Raw genomic sequence first — 7,043 nt, 5'->3', positions numbered from 1 at the left:
CCCCCCGCCAAACTTCACCTTAATTTCTGATTGAGTTATAGCTGTGGGAGGTTACACATTGTGAGTTTAAACCAGGGATGGAATGTTTTTAAAACCGCTGGAGTGTCCTGAATTTGAAGCCTGTTTTGAAAGGGCCCTTTTAAAAATGAGACCTTCCTTATTTTGGATCAAGATTACATTGTGGCAGGAACCTAATATGTGAAAATTGCAAATGTGTAAAGTAATACAGTTTTATGCTTTTAAAAATGTGTATGTGTCTGTGATAAAAATAAACTGACGGGAATGTAATGTAAAATGAGAAAAAATTCAAATATGATTCAGAAATAGAGTTAAGTTCACAAATTGATGAAATTAAGGGGGAAGAGATAGAAATAGTCTCAGTATTAGAGAATGAAGCTACCTGGTAGAAAGTTTTGGAGATATGTTGAGAGTGATGGGAGGATTCCCCACCCCCCACCCTATTGCTCATTATAAGAACCCTCTCTATCTCAGCTACCATGGGTGCATCTCTTTGTTGAAGCCAGGTGGGTCTAAATAAAGCAGCATCCCTCAACACTACAGTGGGCCTTGAAACTGTCCAGTGAGCTTGGAGAGTTTTGAAAACTCCCTGGGAGGTGAAGAAGCTTTGGTGGCTTGTGAACCTTCACAGTGATGGATGCAGTTGGGGCACCAGAAAGTGTAAAGGGAAAAGGAGACATGATGAGTTATCTAGGGAAAGGGAGATGGATTACAGGGAGTTGGGAAGAAACATGGCATACTTGCACACTTATCAAAACTTCACCATTGAGTCACTTTTGGGTCAAACTGACTGTTTCAGGATAAGTCTCCTGACTAGAGTGTTACTGAAAAAAAGGGAGACCAAATGAAGAGCAGGTCCTCCTTCAGCCACCCTGTCCAGGTTTCCTGAGGGTAGGAGCTGTGTCTATTTACCTTGGCACCGCCCCTGAGGCATAGTAGACACTCAGTAAATAGTAAGTGAAGAAAATAAATGCATGAATAGGCTTTGGTATACCTGACTAGGTTGGCCACTATTGCCCAAATGACTGCAGAAGAAACAAGAATAAGCTGAGTGAAGAATCCTTTCATAAACCATACTAGCCAGGAGGCAGTGTACTAAGTATATAAAGTGTGGGCTTTGGCTTTTATCAGATATAGCTTTCAAATCCCACCACTGGAAATCAAATTTCTCTTATTTAATCTTCATTTTGTTACTTAATCTCTTTAAGCCTTGATCTCATTATCTGATTATTGTCTGTTTTGTGGGGTCATTATATGGGTTAAATCTAAAGCGTTTAGCTTAGTATGTATGTAGCGTGAAGTAAATAATCTGTAAGTAGAGACTATTATTAGCAATAATAGTAATAGCAGTTATTGTTATAATTATTACCCTCTCCCCCTTTTTAGATCATGATCAGGGTAAAGATTAACAAAGTTGAGAACAATCTTTACTATGATGGCACAATTTACTGCATAAACTGTGGTTTTCTGTTCTGGGCCAGGCAATGTTTGGGGGATTAGAATTTGAGAGGTTGGTGTGAACTCTCCTTGCCCTTGGTCTTGACAACCAAGATTTATGCCTATGACCCTGTCTATCTTCAAGTTATATATCAAGACTTCATCCCGCCTAAACTGGACTCCTACCTCCATTCCAGCTACTTCTGATTAAGCACTGCTTTTATTATTTCAAGCCATCTCTCTCCTACCTCTCCTAACCCCATGTCTCTTCATTATCAGATGAAGGTCAATTGCTTAGCCTAGCATGCAGGGTTTTGGATTATTTCCATTGCTGAGTCACTCTCAGAGTGGCTTATCCAGTCTGGCCTGGGATGGTTTAAAGTTCTGCCATCTTCCTACCAGCTGTAGTCCAAATATCAAACAATAGTTACTCTCTGTTCCAGGCAGCACTGAAGGCAGAGGGAGCTGTAATCTTTCAATCCATCATGAGGTGGAGTCTGTCTCTATGGTTACTGGAGCCTAGAGTGAATCTGCAGACAGTTTTGTAATTTAAGGTCTACAGTTTGGTTATTAGCAGGTTCCTTCCTCTGCCTCAGTGTATTCTTGCTATAGAATTGATAGATCAGTATTAATTGGTAGATTAAGCTTTCCTCAATACCTTTCCCCAAATGAGTCTTTACTGAAGTATGGGCTCTCTTTATTTTGAACATTCAAATAATGACATGACATTTTTGGATCTGGGTGTCCTTCAGTGAGAGATATAAAAGCATCCTCATGACTACTTCCATTGAATTCACTTCATGTAGGTGTTTTCTCACACCAGTTGAGGTGATTGTTTTGGGAATTTGAGTAGCTATGCATCTTTTATTTATTTTTAACATCTTTATTGGAGTATAATTGCTTTCCAATGGTGTGTTAGTTTCTGCTGTATAACAAAGTGAATCAGTTACGCATATACATATACCCCCATATCTCCTCCCTCTTGCGTCTCTCTCCCATCCTCCCTATCCCACCCCTCTAGGTGGTCACAAAGTATCGAGCTGATCTCCCTGCGCTATGCAGCTGCTTCCCACTAGCTATCTATTTTACATTTGGTAGTGTATATACATCTTTTAAATTTTATCCACTTATTCAGCCTATGTTCCATAATTGGGTTGTTTTACCTTTTCATAGATAGCTAGTCATAACAACAACTATAAACAAGCTAAAATACTTCTAGTCCCCAATTTATTCATTTGTAAATACTTATTGAGCACGTCCTGTGTGTAAGAAGCTGAACTATGCATTGAAGATGTATAACCAAAAATAATGGCTAACATTTATTGAGTGTTTTCTCAGTGCCAGGCACTGTTCTAGAGGCTTTGTAGTCATTATTTTATTTGATTCTCATACTCATTCTGTAAGGTATTATCCCCATTTTACAGACAAGAAAACTGAGGTGTGGAAAAATTAAGTAACTTGCCACGTCACAGTTATGAAGGGGCTGGATACCAGCATAGTAGAATATGACTCCAAAGTTTATGATTTTGTTGAAATACAATCACTGCCTTCAAGGGATTTATAGTATAGTAACAGAGTAAACATGAATCCATAAAATCCCAAATAATCCAATTTAAAATTGGGCAAAAAATCTATAGATATTTCTCCAAATAAGATTTGCAGATAGCCAATAAGTACATGAAAAGATGCTCAATATCATTAGCAAATGCAAATCAAAACTGAAACAAGAGGGAAGGGGGCAGGGCATTGAAAGAATGACGTAGCCCAAGGACATGACATAAACTGATTAGAACCAAATGGGTCCAAGATGGCAGACAAGTCAACTTCCACTAGATCTTGAGCCTCAGTATACCTCACTGTAACACATCAGCACACTAAATGACACACCTACAGGCACCATGACAGTTCCAAGACCAACCTTGATCAAAGAGTGGGCGGTGGCCCAATTCCTGGAAATGCCTGCCTCTTCCCCAAATAGCTGGAATACTCTTCTCACTCATTAGCCTATGAGATTACCCATCCCTATGAAAACTGAAAACCCCATACCCCGGTGCCTTTCTCACCTTCTGAGGTGGCCCACACTGTGTCTGTGGAGTGTGTTTCTATCTAAATAAATCCACTTCTTACCCATCACTTTGTCTCTCACCGAATTCTTTCTGCAATGAGACATCAAGAGCCTGAGCTTCATTAAGTCCTGAAACCAGGTGTGTGATCTCAGTTGGAAGACTGTGAGTTTTGGCCGGGTTCAAGTCGCAGCACATGGGTTCAAGTCCCAATCTGAGGTGCACGGTTTCAAAACCACAAAGAGATACCACTCACAGTTATTAGGATGGCTAAAACCAAAAGATAGATAATGAGTGCTCACGAGGATGTGGAGAAATTGGAACCCTCATACACTGCTGGTGGGGATGTAAAATGGTGCAGCCACTTTGGAAAACAGTCTGATAGTTCCTCAAAAGGTTAAAAAAATAGAATTACTGTATGACCCAGCAATCCCACTCTTAGGTGTGGATCCCAGAGAACTGAAAAAAATATATCCAACAAAAACTTGTGCACAAATGTTCATAGCAGCATTATTCATCATAGCCAAAAAGCGGAAACAACCCAAATTTCTATCAACTGATGAATGGATTAAAAAATGTGTTTATCCATAAAATAGAATATTATTTAGCAATAAACATGAAGTACTGATATGTGTTACAACGTGGGTAAATCTTGAAAACATTATGAGAGAACACATACGTGGAAGAAACCAGTCAAAAAAGACCACATGATGTATGATTCCATTTAAATGAAATGTCCAAAATAGGCAAATCTATAGAAACAAAAAATAGATTAATGTTTGTCAGGGGCTGGAGAGAGGGGGGAATGCGGAGTGACTGGTACAGAGTTTCTTTCTGGGGTGATAAAAATATTCTATAGTTGATTGTGTTGGTGGTCGTACAACTCTGTAAATATACTAAAACCATTGAATTCTACACTTTAACTAGACGAATTGTATGATTGTGGATTTTATCTCAATAAAGCTGTTATAAACCCAAAGCAATTAAAATATTAAGTAGCATTTGGTAACTGTCGAATAGAGGCATAAACAAACACTATGAAAATTCAGAGGAAAGAGACTATTTCAGGCTCCTGCAGTTAGGAAAGCCTTCACTGGGTGGTGGGGTTTTGGTAGAGATGGGATGAGGCATACGAAATTGGAGAGAAAGAAACGAAGAAGGTATTTCTTGAAAAAGAATGGCAAAAACAAGAAGGAAAGCTTATGTCTGGGAAACAGTGAAGGGTCTGACGGCTGAGGTGCTTGGTGCTGGGGGTTTCGGTAGCCTGGTATTGGTGCACTTTGGAGAATAATGGGAGAAAATATTTTAAATTGTAACTTCGCCCCCCAAATCTAAGGTGTACTGTTATTATTTTGTGTAAAGGAAGGGTAATGCTTGAAATGATAAGCTGGTCTAGATCATGGTGGGAGAGGTATGAATACCAGGTGAAGAGAGCATCTTTAGTTCTTTCCTTACTGGAAGCTCGAAATCCCATTTCCTTAGCTTGTGTAGACATGCATGAAAAACTCCCAGGCTTGGGGGAATCTATGGAGTGTGGCACCTGTAGAAAGAACTTTATATATGAAGACAAAGTATTCTTCCCCATTTCTCAAGACTGTAGTAACATCAGGATGTTTCTCCTCTGCCGCAGAGGAGAAATCAAATGTATTGGGTTGGCCGAAAAGTTCATTCATTTTTTTCCGTAAGATGGCTCTAGTAGCACTTAGTTGTCTTTAACTTCATTCAAAACAATTTTGTTAGATTGTATGTGACAGCTGTCATATCAGCGTGCATTTAAAAAAAGACATCAAACTTGGTGAATTTTTGTGTAGCCATTTTCATTTTGAAAATGGAAGATAAAAAGCAACAATTTCAGCATATTATGCTTTATTATTTCAACAAAGATAAAAATGAAACCAAAATGCAAAAAAAAGATTTGTGCAGTGTATGGAGAAGGTGCTGTGACTGATCGAATGTGTCAAAAGTGGTTTGTGAAGTTTCATGCTGGAGATTTAGGGTAGACCAGTTGAAGTTGATAGTGATCAAATCAAGACATTAATTGAGAACAATCAATGTTATACCATGTGAGAGATAGCTGACATACTCAGAATATCCTATCCAAATCAAGCGCTGAAAATAATTTGCACCAGCTTGGTTATGTTAATCGCTTTGATGTTTGGGTTCCACATAAGTTAAGTGAAAAAAACCTACTTGACTGTACTTCCGAGGGCGATTCTCTACTGAAATGTAAAGAAAACGTTCCATTTTTAAAACAAATGTGTGATGGGCAATGAAAAGTGGATACTGTACAATAATATGGAACAGAAAAGATCGTGGGGCAAGTGAAATGAACCACTACCAACCACACCAAAGGCAGTCTTCATCCAAAGAAGGTGATGTGTAAATGGTGGGATTGGAAGGGAGTCCTCTATTATGAGCTTCTTCCAGAAAACCAAATGATCAATTCCAACAAGTACTGCTCCCAATTAGACCAACTGAAAGCAGCACTCAACGAAAAGCATCCAGAATTAGTCAAGAGAAAACGCATAATCTTCCACAGCATAGACCACATGTTTCTTTGATGATCAGGCAAAAACTGTTACAGCTTGGCTGGGAAGTTCTGATTCATCCGCCATATTCACCAGACATTGCACCTTCGGATTTCCATTTACTTCAGTCTTTACAAAATTTTGTTAATGGAAAAATTTCAATTCCCTGGAAGACTGTAAAAGGCACCTGGGACAGTTCTTTGCTCAAAAAGGTAAAAAGGTTTGGGAAGGTGGAATTTTGAAGTTGCCTGAAAAATGGCAGAAGGTAGTGAAACAAAAGGGTGAATATGTTGTTCAATAAAGTTCTTGGTGAAAATGAAAAATGTGTCTTTTATTTTTACTTAAAAACCGAAGGCACTTTTTGGCCAACCCAATAGACCAAGCCTCAAGCCCCATAACAGGAATTAGAGAAGTGATATGAACTGATGACAATTATTTCATTCCATTATGTTCCATTCCACAGTTATTTTATTGAGCAATTGCGTAAAAAATCTATGTTAGATGTTGTAGGAGCTTTCAAAAAAACAAAAAACAAAAAACGACATTCTTCAACAGTTCATGTTTGTGGGTGTAGCTTTAAGTTCACTTTGACATTTCATGGGTGTTGCCTTCACTCAACCACTAAAGATGATTAGAACTGAGGGGTTCTGGAGATGCAAAGGGAGGAACTAACTGCTTCATTGGCAGTCAGAAAAGGTCAGGGATCTGGGATAAAGATGCCTCTGGCACTGATCCCCAGCAGGAGACCTCCTGTTTATGTCTTTATCTTACTTGCCAAGTGTTCCCTCAAACCCTTGTCTGTAGTTCACCTGGGTTGCATGCTGAGTGTAAGAACTAGGGCAATCCAGTTGAGACCCAGACCCAGTAATTCATTTGCTGTGGTGATGGGAGAGGGAAAGGCACCCTAATAAAGAGCTGGCCACCACTGAACTTGAGTTTAAAGGTTAATAAGAAAGGTTTTAAACAGGAGACACAAGCCATCCTCATCCCTAAGGGA

The sequence above is a fragment of the Lipotes vexillifer genome, unplaced genomic scaffold (genome assembly GCF_000442215.2).
Source record: "Lipotes vexillifer unplaced genomic scaffold, Lipotes_vexillifer_v1.1 scaffold1106, whole genome shotgun sequence".
Taxonomy (NCBI): Eukaryota; Metazoa; Chordata; class Mammalia; order Artiodactyla; family Lipotidae; genus Lipotes; species Lipotes vexillifer.
This window is presented reverse-complemented; position numbering follows the sequence as displayed.